Source organism: Lepidochelys olivacea (assembly GCF_965140295.1).
Source record: "Lepidochelys olivacea isolate rLepOli2 genome assembly, chromosome: 3".
In the NCBI taxonomy this organism is placed as follows: domain Eukaryota; kingdom Metazoa; phylum Chordata; order Testudines; family Cheloniidae; genus Lepidochelys; species Lepidochelys olivacea.
The window spans coordinates 37,043,166-37,057,381 of record NC_140413.1 but is presented as its reverse complement, the minus strand read 5'-3'; the positions used below and the strand labels follow the sequence as shown (position 1 = coordinate 37,057,381).

General features: G+C 42.6%; 1 protein-coding gene across 19 annotated transcripts in view; it reads right to left on the bottom strand.

The window, feature by feature from the left end:
• Nucleotides 1–14,216, bottom strand: part of MYT1L (myelin transcription factor 1 like) — a 379,271-nt gene that overhangs the window by 39,684 nt on the left and 325,371 nt on the right. The window lies entirely within an intron of this gene.

The following is a 14,216-nucleotide window of genomic DNA, read 5'->3' as shown; positions in this document are numbered from 1 at the left end:
AAGCAGAAAGCTGTTTGCTTCCAGGTCACCTCCCCACTCAGACAGCATCTGGCCAACGCTGGCATTAGAAGATGAGCAAGGCATTTCCGCAGCTAATTAGCAGCAGCCAGCTGTCACCTCACCACAGCCACTGAATATTGAAACAGGTCAGGCCTGTGCTGTATTTCCATTTACTAAAACAAGGATAACTTTACATGTTGGGCATCCTGCTACCAAGTATGGTTATTGCTGTAGCCCACTGCACGCAGTCTCATACAACCTGATCTCTTTTTACTAGAGGAAAAGCCTCTGAGAAAGGCCAGGAATGCAGGCAAGAGGGGAAAAAAGAATACTGCCCTCTTGTGGTCAAATTGCAATCTAACTAACAAACAAACTGGACAAAAGAGCCATTCGTGTAATCATGTCCTGGAGAATTTCTAATGACTGTACAGTATTTTAATGAATATAGAAAAAGGTTCTACACAGAGAAGACAGGCATGTACGCTACAGAATACATTAAATTAGAAAGTTTAATTAAAATAAACCGTGTGTATTTGAACTTCTGGACTTGATCTCATAAGACATATTAACTACTACAGCAAGTGTAATGAATTAAAAGAAGAGAAGCGAAACTACTTTATGTAATACAACCAGACAAATACTATACATTTCCAAGACACACTAAGCTTGTGCATTTCTGGACTTCTAACTGTTCTTTAAGAATTCAATTCGGGAAAGCATCACTAATCAGGCAAGTGTTGAAGCATTGTTTAAGTCTCAGTGTGCTTAAGTCTGATCTCCCCAGTTAAGCACATGCTTAAGTGCTTTCCTGAATGGAGGCCTAAACTCATACACATAAGCCCTTTCTCACAAAGGTTTCTAGGGAAATCTAAAACCTTCATAAACTCAAATATTCAAATAACCAGGAACTTCAGTGTTCTGGAACTCCTATGCCCCGTAAGGCTGAAATTAAATTTCTGTGGAGCTCAAAATCACCTCCGTCTGTTGTGGAGCGTCATAGGACTGAAGGTTCAAGGGTATTTGGCACAATCCACAGGGACACAAATTAAACTAGAGCTTCTATTAACTGGAGTTGAAATACACTCTGCACCTGGCAGTGAATTAACTGACTGTGATAGTGATGAACAGGCAAGCAACGAGAGATGATACAACCAGAAATAAAACAAGTGGCCAGCAGAAGGATTTTGTTTTTGATGGACTTTCAGGACACATTTACACAGGAACTGAAACAGAAATCACTAAAGCAGTTGTAAATCACACCTTTAGTTATTCTGATTCCAGTTTATGTGTAGAAAATAGAGTTTTAGATTAAGAGTGTCCAATTTCAGTGTACTGTAATTGTAATTTAAATTAGTAAAAAATCAGCATACATAGAACAGGGAGTTCTTTTTCTGAAACAAGTGTCCATACACAGACTTGCAACAAAATAACAGGGTGAATTGCAACCACTTCAGTTGCTTTGGTTTCAGTTACTATTCAGATAAATTCTTCTATATTTTCTGAGTCTTTAATAAATAGAAGCATTCCTCATAATAAACAAATGTATATTTTAGCTATATTATTAATTCACATAATATTCCTGAAAACTATAACTAATTAAAGCATCCTTAATTTATCCATGAAGCAATTTCATGTAACGAGAACCAGTATTTGGCATACAACTGGATTTTTAAAAAACTACTGCATTAATGGCAAAAAGTGAATACATAGCAAACATATTATACATTAAATGAAGCTCTTTTCCCCCTTCATAAATAAAGGGAAGAGAATGAAACTTTTCAAACTGATTCATCCTGCTACAGATGTTCTTTACAGAATGCTATTTTTCAGAAACTATTAATGTTTAAGTTTCAAAGTAGTTGAAAATTGAGGCTCTGGCCTGGTCTACACTACACAATTAGGTTGATGTAAGGCAGCTTATGTCAATCTAATTATGTCAGGGCTTGTCTACACTGGCAATTAACAGCGCTGCAACTTTCTCACTCAGGGGTGTGAAAAAACACTCCCCCTGAGCACAGCAAGTTGCAGCGCTGTAAAGTGCCAAGGTAGACAGTTCCCCAGTGCTGGAAGCTATGCCCCTCATTGAGGTGGGTTTTTTAGAGTACTGGGAGAACTGAGAGTGCCCTACTACCCCAACATAATAACTCCACTTCCACGAGAGGCGTAGGTTTGATGTCGGTGTAATTAGGGCGACACAATGTCTGTATAGATACAGCATCCTTTACATTGGCTGTTGTCTAGAGCCCTGAAATTGACAAGAAAGCTGGCCCACCTGGCTCCCTGCTCAGGGAAGCAAAAAGCCCGGGCGGCTGCCCCCTGCTCTTGAAGGGGAACAGGAAGGCAAGAAGCCGGGCGGCTGCCCCCCTACTCCCAGCTGGGGTCAGGGAGTCAAGAGCCTGGGGGCAACTGGGATCCCGGTGAGGAGCCATGTGGAGCTGAGAGCTCTGGCTCTCAGCCCCTCCCCCACACTGCCCCTCTTCAGTTGGTGGAAGCGCTCAAGGGGAGGACATGCACCAGCAACAGAAAGAGGGTAGTGTGGCTATCAGCCACCACAGTAATTACTGACATAGGTCGACTTAAGTCTGTAGTGTAGACATGCCCTATGAAAATTCATTTGTGTAAAACTTCACTTCTTTCTATTCACTTCATAGGAAAGAGCTTATGAATAAAGATGTCAGCAATCTATATGTGCTAAGAACCTGTGGAATATCATAGGTTTATTGCACTCAAGTAATTTTCTTAGAACCAGAACAACTCTGGGTGAGCAGGACGGCAATATATTACTCAGATAGTGGTGGTTGGAGACGCTGCCTGCAAAAACCAGGAGAAAAAGTATGATGGATTTTCAGTGCCGGCCTAACTCTGCTTCTACTGAAGTCAACGGGAACTGAATTAGACCAGCACTGTACACATTTTCAAATCCCATCCTATATCTTTAGAGAGAGGAGGTTCACATATAATGCTCACAAGCAATCTTCCTACACTTTCAGAAAAAGTGTTACCTGTGTATACCTTGTGTTAAAAGTGTAAAAGTGTTACCTTGTAATACAGGCTATCCAGCTCTTCCCAGGACTCATGCATACATGGGAAAGGGAAGGAAGGAAGGCAGGCAGGAGATGCCTTCTCCCATGCCCAGACATGCTTTACTTGGTGTATTCAAGGCTGGAAATGCTAACAGATCCCCCTTGGACTTGGGCAAGTACTGGGTGTAGCATAAAAACTGGGTCCTGCACAAGAATTCTGCATGGGAAGGGGCTATCTATTTTGTAAACTATTGTATTAAGCACTATTGGTTCTTATGTGTTTGTGCAGCACCAGGCACATAGTGATCCTGATCTTGGCTAAGACCTATAAACAATGCTGTGATACAAATAATAAATCAAATGATGATATCTCGGTATGATATGCAAACCTATCTCACCTTATTCTTGCTATTTTGTAAGCAATTAAAGGCCAAATTCTGCTCGAGGCTGCATTTGTGTATCCCCACTAAAGTTACTGGGGATTCTCGGATGGAGGTGAGAGTTTGGCCCTACGTTAGGCTGCAAGTTCCTTACTCAACAGTAACACAATTTGGGGGCTCTCCCCATGCCTCATACCAGACACAGATAACTAGCACACACATTCTGGAGTGTGTAATTGTTTTAGATAGTGGACATTTTAAGTTTAAAACATTAAATGATTAATGAACAGGATTAAAAATAATCCCATTTAAATACCTTATTTCTAAATATTTAATTTTTTTAATTTAGAGAACTGGGCTCAGGAGATCTGGGTTCTACTCTTGGCTCAGACACTGGCCTGAATTACCTTGGGAAAGTCAATTCATCAATCTGTGCCTCAGTTTCCCCATCTATAAAATTCATGTATGGAGACATACTTCTTCTGTAAAGTGCTTTGAGACTGGCAAATAAAAAGCACCAAATAAGGGCTAGGCACTACTATTATTCTTTCAGGGTGTCCTCTTTTTTCACAGGTATCACAGCCACTGTACTTTGGTTAGTTTCTCTTCCTGTCAGAGTCAATTACTTCAATGGAATCTAGATCAGCCCCCTAACAATACCATCCCATGGGAGTGGGCCCATCATTATCCCATTAGTTAAATGTTTGGGCTGAAGGTGTCTTCAGACTTAGGCTGTGAATGTCCCCTCCACTTAGGTGAGATAGGAGAGCGCAGATCCATCCAGCTTCCCCACTAGAGCTGCCCGTGGAACCTAGCGTTCCCTTCCTCATTTATCCAAGAGATCAGCAGGGTTGGGAGGCCAAAGCCTTCTCCATAGACCCTCTATCCCCTCTCCCTGAGGGTGCAATATGATAGAAATGGCACACGGTGAGTTTCCAGGGCCTTTTCTTACTCTCCCACAGGGTATCCCAAAGGCAGGTATGATTTGCCCCTAACTAACAGAATTTGTAAGCAACACTAATCTTTTTCTTGAAGTTAAACCCTTGCATACCCCCATTTGGACACTTATTTCAATGGAAGAGTGGCTTATATGAGTTTAACTTAAACTGACTCCTAATCAACATAAGCTAAACCAAAATAAGTCTTCAACTGAACTGAACTAAGAGTGTTCACACAGCAGTTTGTACCAATCTAACTAAATCAGTTTGAAATCACACCTTTAGTTAAACCAGTTCAGCTTTCTCATGTAGACAAGGCTGTATGCTTTTAGAAAGGTCTTTCATATACTGATTTCAGCACTATAATGTTTGTGTAGCTTATGCACAGAGATTTAATGAATCAGAAACAGAAAAACAGACTTTGACTCCCTCAGGGAACTGATGGGCAGGATCCCCTGGGAGGCTAATATGAGGGGAAAAGGAGTCCAAGAGAATTGGCTGTATTTTAAAGAAGCCTTATTGAAGGTGCAGGAACAAACCATCCTGATGTGCAGAAAGAATAGCAAATATGGCAGGCGACCAGCTTGGCTTAACAGAGAAATTGTCAGTAAGTTTAAACACAAAAAGGAAGCTTATAAGAAGTGGAAACTTGGACAGATGACTAGGAAGGAATATAAAAATATTGCTCAAGCATGGAAGGGTGTAACTGGGAAGGTCAAAGCACAACTGGAGTTGCAGCTAGCAAGGGATGCGAAGGTTAACAAGAAGGGTTTCTACAGGTGTCTACAGCAACAAGAAGTAGGTCAGGGAAAGTGTGGGACCCTTACTGAATGGGGGAGGCAACCTAGTGACAGATGATATGGAAAAAACTGAAGTACTGAATGCTTTTTTTGCCTCAGTCTTCACAGACAAGGTCAGCTCCCAGACTGCTGCGCTGGGCAGCACAGTATGGGGTGGAGGTGAGCAGCCCTCAGTGGCGAAAAAACAGGTTAAGAACTATTTAGAAAAGCTGGACATACACAAGTCCATGGGGCTGGTTGCAATGCATCCGAGGTTGCTGAGGGAGTTGGCTGATGTGATTGCAGAGCCATTGGCCATTGTTTTTGAAAACTCATGGTGATCTGGGGAGGTCCTGGATGATTTGAAAAAGGCGAACATAGTGCCCATCTTTTAAAAAGGGAAGAAGGAGAATCCAGGGAACTACAGACCAGTCAGCCTCAGCTTAGTTCCCAGAAAAGTCATGGAGCAGGTCCTCAAGGAATCTACTTTGAAGCATTTGGAGGAGAGGAAGGTGATCAGGAACGGTCAACATGGATTCACCCAGGGCAATTCTGATTGCCTTCTATGATGAGATAACTGGCTCTGTGGATATGGGGAAAGGGATGTACATGATATACCTTGACTTTAGCAAAGCTTTTGATTCAGTCTCCCACAATATTCTTGCAAGCAAGTTAAAAAAGTATGGATTGGATGAATGGACTATAAGGTGGACAGAAAGCTGGCTAGATCGTCGGGCTCAACAGGTAGTGATCAACGGCTCGATGTCTAGTTGGCAGCCGGTATCAAGTGGGGTGCCCAGGGGTTGGTCCTGGGGCCGGTTTCTTCAACATCTTCAATAATGATCTGGATGATGGGATGGATTGCACCCTCAGCAAGTTTGCAGATTACACGAAGCTGAGGGGAGAGGTAGATACACTGGAGAGTAGGGATAATGTCCAGAGTTACCTAGACAAATTGGAGGACTGGACCAAAAGAAATCTGATGAGGTTCAACAGGAAAAAGTGCAGAGTCCTGCACTTAGGACAGAAGAATCCCATTCACTGCTACAGGCTGGGGACCGACTGGCTAAGTGGCAGTTCTGCAGAAAAGGACCTGGGGATTACAGTGGACGAGAAGCTGGATATGAGTCAACAGTGTGCCCTTATTGCCAAGAAAGCGAACAGCATATTGGGCTGCATTAATAGGAGCATTGCCAGCAGATCGAGGGACGTGATCGTTCCCCTCTATTCGACATTGGTGAGGCCTCATCTGGAGTACTGTGTCCAGTTTTTGGGTGCATCCCCCACTACCGAAAGGATGTGGACAAATTGGAGACAGTCCAGCAGAGGGCAACAAAAATTATTAGGGGGCTGGGGCACATGACTTTTGAGGAGAAGCTGAGGAAACTGGGCTTATTTAGTCTGCAGAAAAGAAGCCTGAGGGGGGATTTAATAGCATCCTTCAACTACCTGAAGTGGAGTTCCAAAGAGGATGGAGCTAGGCTGTTCTCAGTGGTGGCAGATGACAGAACAAGGAACAATGGTCTCAAGCTGCAGTGGGGGAGGTCTAGGTTGGATATTTGGAAAAACTATTTCACAAGGTAGTGGAATGGGTTACCTACGGAGGTGGTGGAATCTGCATCCTTAGTTTTTAAGGCCCGGCTTGACAAAGCCCTGGTTGGAATGATTTAGTTGGGGTTGGTCCTGCTTTGAGCAGAGGGTTAGACTAGATGACCTCCTGAGGTCTCTTCCAACCCTAATCTTCTATGACTCTATGATAAGCTTATTCTGGTCTAAATGTACTAAATTTTAATTTGTATTTCAAGTAGATTATATAAGCAGATATTTACAAATCCCTTGGACCATTAAAATTATGGATCCTAATTTTCAGAAACCAGGGGCATGCAAACATCTGCACATTCATTTTACAAGCACTAATACTAGAATATGTAGAAGTTTGACTCTATCAACTGCATGTGCAAGCATTAATGCTTAAAAACACTGTGCATAGGGCTTATATGTTCACATACAAAAGGAGGTTGGGGTAAAGCCCCTCTGAAAATCAAACTCCAAACAAGTGGAAAAAGGATCATATAGCTTGCCTGCAGTACTTAAAAAGGAATGTAATCAGAAGGTGCAACAGAAGTTTATTTTAGTCTCCAAAACCACAGAATTACTTCATTACAGAAAATTTAAACTATTCTCAGCAGGGAAAAGATTAAGGATATTTGAAACCTAATTATGACCACATAATGCCAGCAATGTTAGACACTTCACTGCTGAAAAATAATATACCAGGTACGTCCAGCAAATAAGCTTGTCCAGTGGACTGAATGTACCTAGTACATCTTAATATCCCATTCATTAGAGGTGCTATAGGAAACTGCTGCCAGCATCAGTGAAGGCAGCTAAATAAACTGGGACAGCTGGAGCCAATACTGGTTTTGGACTTAAAAGACCCATAATAATTAAAAAAATACAAAAGATGAGTACTGCCAGCTCAGTTGACTACAAATAATAATGAAATAATTTGACCCTGAATGTACAAGCTAAGCTTAATGGATGTTTTTCTTAAACTAATGTGCAGTTTAGCAAGTGTTTATCCAACTAGTTTCTTACACAAGGGTGCAAAGAGTTTTTTCCTAAACAAAACAGAAAGAGACCCCAGTAGTTTTCTCCCTCATTCTTTTGTGCAGATTTGGATGAGTCCTTCTTTTAAAGCTGATTGTCCAAACTAGTAACACCACCTCTAGCCAATGGACCTAAATCATGGATTATACTGCTAATCTGCAGTACACTATGCACATTCTAAAATTTTTTTCTTTCAGAGATTTCATGACACACGGTAAGGGCTGGATTGACATAACTGAAAACTGAAACGTTTAATTTATCCAGAGAAGAGGCACAGCTTATGCAGGCTTCCTCAATGCCTCAAACTTGAAGGCTCTTTTGGAGCGAGATTCAGTTGAGATTCAGTAATTCAGTGGGTTCTATCTCTATACCAGCCAAATCACTTAGTTTCCTGCTCTCAGTGCCAACAGTGTCTCCTAAAAGCAGAGATACCACTAGATGCTCTGTCTCTTTAAAAATAAAAATCCAATTAAAAATCAGGGAATTACTAAAACAGGCCCAGATTCACCACATTACTTGAGCTCATTAGTAGTCTCACAGAATTCACATGCCTAAAGTTAAGAACATGCTTAAGTTCTTTGCTGAGTAAGGGTGATAATGCTTAGCTTTATCACTAAGGCCATGTCTTCACTAGGGAAAAATGTATTCTTAACTTATGTTACCTTGTAGTTCTCACACAAGTTAGCAGGTCACGGTAAACCCAAAGCTCCCCCATAGTCTTTAACCTGATCTGCTAACTCGTGTGAAAATTACAAACTGCCTTGTGATTTTACCTCACATTAATTGACTCAAGTTAGCTAACTTGAGTTCTGAACACACCTTTTTTTCTCATGAAGCTGCACCCAAAACACACTGCTTTTCTAATCTCATTGTGATGGGTTTGTACACTGTTTATTTTCTCTAACTAGACTGTAAGCCCTTTGAGGCATAGTAGCAATCAGAAACAAAGCCCTAATGACACTTCCTCTTCAGTTCATTGAATGAAATCTACAAGTGAGAGAGAAAGGAAAAAGAGCTGTCAAGTGAGGAAGTGGAATTTACTGTAAGGTTTGAATTGTGTGTGTGTGTCTGAACTATAGTGCTTCTTAAAGATGGTGGATTTACAGCCCTTTACACAGAAGTCTACCTGCATTAGAGAAGGAAACACTATGTCACTCTGGAATCAGTGTGGTACTTATTCTTCTTGACCATCAAGAGTTACAAATACGGTTTTCAAAAGTGCACAGTACTGAATTATTCTCTCACTTAAGTCAAAGGGAGTTTTCCCATCAACTTCAATGGGAGCAGAATTAGGCCAGGGATGGGCATTTTTTGAAAATCCCTTGAACTGGATTCAAGATGCAACATCAGCTCTGTGGGACAGGCATTCAGGAAAGGGATATTTCAGTGGATCCTGAGCTCTTAGTTATATGCTCTAGGGTTCAAAATATACCCGCAAAAGTACTTTTTAATGAGAGCTCTATTAAAATCATAGGATCATTAAGGTTGACTGCAAGATTAAAATTGAGTGAATTTTACATTTAGATGATGAATTTCTAGAAACTGGGAGGAGCATTCAGTTCAGAAATTAGTTTTAAAATGTTAAATATTGAGTTTTCTCCTATGTGAAATCTACGTGGCAGCTCCTCTTTGCTGAACACTATAGAGATCACAAGTCTCATTGCACGCAATGGTATAAGTGATATCATAAATGCATGAGACATTCTGGGATATCTGCATTTGTATAAATTGAGAGTATCACTTTCAGGGGGAAACATGAGAGTCAGGACACTTAAAAGAATGTGCTTTAGGGGGTCAATAAAGAGAGGCAGCCAAATTATCTTGTGGTGGAATACGAATGAATGAATAACAGGGAAAATCTTCTCTCTGTCTCTGCAATTCTGAGGACCCCCTGGCACTGGAACCACTGCAGTTCCTCTGTGTGGAATGGAAAGGACGTAGGGGTTACAGCGGATGAGAAGCTGGATATGAGTCAACAGTGTGCCCTTGTTGCCAAGAAGGCTAACGGCATTTCGAGGGACATGACCGTTCCCCTCTATTCGACATTGGTGAGGCCTCATCTGGAGTACTGTGTCCAGTTTTGGGCCCCACACTACAAGAAGGATGTGGAAAAATTGGAAAGAGTCCAGCGGAGGGCAACAAAAATTATTAGGGGACTAGAACACATGACTTATGAGGAGAGGCTGAGGGAACTGGGATTATTTAGTCTGCAGAAGAGAAGAATGAGGGGGGATTTGATAGCTGCTTTCAATGCTTTTTTTATCTTTGAAAACTCATGGCGATCGGCGGAGGTCCCAGATGACTGGAAAAAGGCTAATGTAGTGCCCATCTTTAAAGAAGGGAAGAAGGAGGATCCTGGGAACTACAGGCCAGTCAGCCTCACCTCAGTCCCTGGAAAAATCATGGAGCAGGTCCTCAAGGAATCAATTCTGAAGCACTTAGAGGAGAGGAAAGTGATCAGGAACAGTCAGCATGGATTCACCAAGGCCAAGTCATGCCTGACTAATCTAATTGCCTTCTATGATGAGATAACTGGCTCTGTGGATGAAGGGAAAGCAGTGGATGTGTTGTTCCTTGACTTTAGCAAAGCTTTTGACACGGTCTCCCACAGTATTCTTGCCAGCAAGTTAAAGAAGTATGGGCTGGATGAATGGACAATAAGGTGGATAGAAAGCTGGCTAGATTGTTGAGCTCAACAGGTCATGATCAATGATCCATGTCTAGTTGGCAGCCGGTATCAAGTGGAGTGCCCCAAGGGTTGGTCCTCAGGCCGGTTTTGTTCAATATCTTCATTAATGATCTGGAGAATGGTGTGGATTGCACGCTCAGCAAGTTTGCAGATGACACTAAACTGGGAGGAGAGGTAGATATGCTGGAGGGTAGGGATAGGATACAGAGGGATCTAGACAAATTGGAGGATTGGGCCAAAAGAAATCTGATGAGGTTCAACAAGGGCAAGTGCAGAGTCCTGCACTTAGGACGGAAGAATCCAATGCACCGCTACAGACAAGGGACCGAATGGCTCGGCAGCAGTTCTGCAGAAAAGGACCTAGGGGTTACAGTGGATGAGAAGTGGGATATGAGTCAACAGTGTGCCCTTGTTGCCAAGAAGGCCAATGGCATTTTGGGATGTATAAGTAGGGGCATTGCCAGCAGATCGAGGGACGTGATCGTTCCCCTCTATTCGACATTGGTGAGGCCTCATCTGGAGTACTGTGTCCAGTTTTGGGCCCCACACTGCAAGAAGGATGTGGAAAAATTGGAAAGAGTCCAACGGAGGGCAACAAAAATGATTAGGGGACTGGAACACATGACTTATGAGGAGAGGCTGAGAGAACTGGGGCTGTTTAGTCTTCAGAAGAGAAGAATGAGAGGGGATTTGATAGCTGCTTTTAACAACCTGAAAGGGGGTTCCAAAAAGGATGGCTCTAGACTGTTCTCTGTGGTAGCAGATGACAGAACAAGGAGTAATGGTCTCAAGTTGCAGTGGGGGAGGTCTAGGTTGGATATTAGGAAAAACTTTTTTTCACTAGGGGGGTGGTGAAGCACTGGAATGCGTTACCTAGGGAGGTGGTGGAATCTCCCTTCCTTAGAGGTTTTTAAGGTCAGGCTTGACAAAGCCCTGGCTGGGATGATTTAGTTGGGGATTGGTCCTGCTTTGAGCAGGGGATTGGACTAGATGACCTCCTGAGGTTCCTTCCAACCCTGATAGTCTATGATTCTATGAATGGAACCAATGTGGAATGGAGACAAGCTCTGCAGGAGAAGATTGCAACAGAGGAAGGTCAAGGAGTAGAAGGAAGTGTGGAGTGGGATGATTTGCCACCACCCAATTACTCCAGTCTTTCCACCCATAGTGGGGCCATGTCAGGGCTGTGGAGCTAGTCCAGCCTTTAAACTGAAGTAATCTTGGCAGAGAGGCTCCACTGAGCTGCTTTCTGGCTCTTCTATCTCTGAAGAGAGACTTCTCTCTCTCCCCCCTGGCTTTGCATCCAGAGATCTCCAGCAACTGAATGGTTCTAAGTTGAGGATGACTGTCTGCATTTCCTCCTCTTTGAGTAAAATGTAACTTATGACATGATTTTTTTTTGCACCTATGCTCTATGTCCTTAGTTCCTGGTGCTACCAGTATGACACTCTTGTTGAGCTCCCTACACTGCATGTGTGGGTGAGCCAGAACATGATACATTTTTTAATTAAACTGAAATCATTTTTCCTACAAGCAAGATAAAACGTGGCAAACTGGCTTTTATTATAACTCTGCACTTGAACACACAGGCACACATGCTGCTTTTAAAATTAATTATATATCTGTTTAGAAAAATATTACTGCGCCTTCAGTCACCATACCTGCATGCTGCCCATTGTCCAGTGGCCGAGACTTGATAGCATGCCAGCAGCTAGGGCGATTCTGCTAGCCTCTAGCACCAGGGTGTGCAGCCCAGCATGCCAGCAGCCAAAGGCATGGTATGTGTCCAATGTGAAACAGCCTCTGTGTGTCCCACTTATGGAGGCTGCCAGACAGAAGTTGCAAATCAGCCCATTTCCTGGGCACCCTGCCCATGCTTCCTCCCAAGCTAGCACTGCCCAGCTTTGGGGCAGCAATGCCCAGCTGTAGAGCTCCCTGCAGAGTGGACTTCCTGCCATCAGGCAGTGAATCAGCCCCAATCCATGTAAATCCAAATGTTCATTTTTAAAAGTCTTCCTGTTTTGTCAAAGTCTAGTATTTATAAAGTGAGGGAATTATATAAACTGGACAGAGCACTCAAGAATAGACTGTAGTCCACAACCCTAGAGGACTACAGAATAACCAGGAGCTAAGTTCTTTGATCTCTAATAGTACTGTGTTGTGAACCACAAAGCTCAGGTTTTTGCCAATCACATGCAAAAAGTAACCCTAAAGTGTTGCTTTGCTTCTAAATTTTTGCCATTTAATAAGAAATCAGAGAGGTTGGCAGCACTGTGCAGCAACTGTTGCTTGCACATGGGCCGCTTATGGATTTATCCCCTGTCTCCATCTTCGCACTGGCTGCCTCCCTGCCAGACTGGATACATACTGAAGCCATGCTTTGCTGAGGCCGATGGGGCTCTGTTCCCATGCAGGGGGGCTGGAACAATTTTTATAGTGGGGGTGCTAAGAGCCATTGAACCAAACTATAAATCCTGCATCTGATGGAAATCACTTCAAGACAGGGGGCTCGGCAGCACCTCCCCAGCACCCTTAGTTCCAGCTCCTATATTCCCGCGTGGTTTCTGCTGACTGAAGGAGGCAGATTTGGTCCAGATGCGTATGTGCCTCGGTGGCTGCTCATTTGACAGACCACCAGGTGGTAGCAAAGAGACAGGGACTGGGCAAGAGCAGGGCTTTAAGTAAAATTGCCCAAATTTCACCCAAGAAAGTCATTTTTAGCCTCCAAAGTTGCCTGTTGCCAATTCATGATTTTTTGGCACCAAGGCCTCTCAAAAGTAGCCAAACTAGCAAAAAAATGCTGAGGTTGGCAATAACTACTTGACCCAAAGTAGCGTGAACAAATTTTGCAAGTGTTGCAAGGGAGGGCATGATCCTTTTAGCACGTGGAGGATTGGGCCCAGAACTTTGAAAATCCCATACACCTCAAACATCCCTAGTATTTCAGTCTAAATCTCTGGTGGTTCTGTGATTCAAATTCTAATAAGGTAAGACTGCAGATGTTTTTACTTGTAACCTGAAAAGGATTTGAATCTAGTTCCCAAAAGGTGAATGGCACAGTACATATGTAGCATGAGAACATAAACATAAAGAGGCATGCCTTAAGCAGTAACTAGAAAACTCTCTGACTGGGAAGTTCCTCTGTTATTAAGCTCTCCCTGGTCCTGTCTGGTAAATGTGGAAGACCAGGAACTCTATAACTCTATTAACTTTATTTATAATAAAATATTAAAACTTAAATTATAAACCAATATGTGTACTCACAGCAATCCACCTATTACATATATTATGTGCTGGTGTCTTGACATATCTTTCCCTCCCATTTAGAGTGGTTGCTCTCCCAATCCTTAGTTGTGCATTGTTCTTAAATTTGGTCTGACTGCCCTGTTCACAGTTACTGTGTCAATATTGTCTGATGCAGTCCTCCTTATGCTGCCAGCATATAAATCACATTGCTTTTGTTTATGGTTTCTTGCATTCTCACTTTTGCTATAGCTTTTGCTATTATGAGACCTGGATCTAACGGAAGCTGTGCTGATAAACTTGTGTTTCTTACACCACCAACGATCTCTTATTAGTTCTCTAAATGTTTCATATTTGCAATATTCATCCAGACTATGAACTGCAGTAACAAAATCCTCAGCTGTTTCTCCTTGTTCCTGGCACCTTTTATTAAATTTGGCCCAATATTTTCTCTGCCTATGAAATGGGCATCAAAAGTCTCTTTCACATTGGTGTATTCTTTCTTCAGTGATGGATAGTGCACATAGGATATCATCATCAGCATCACGCATAGC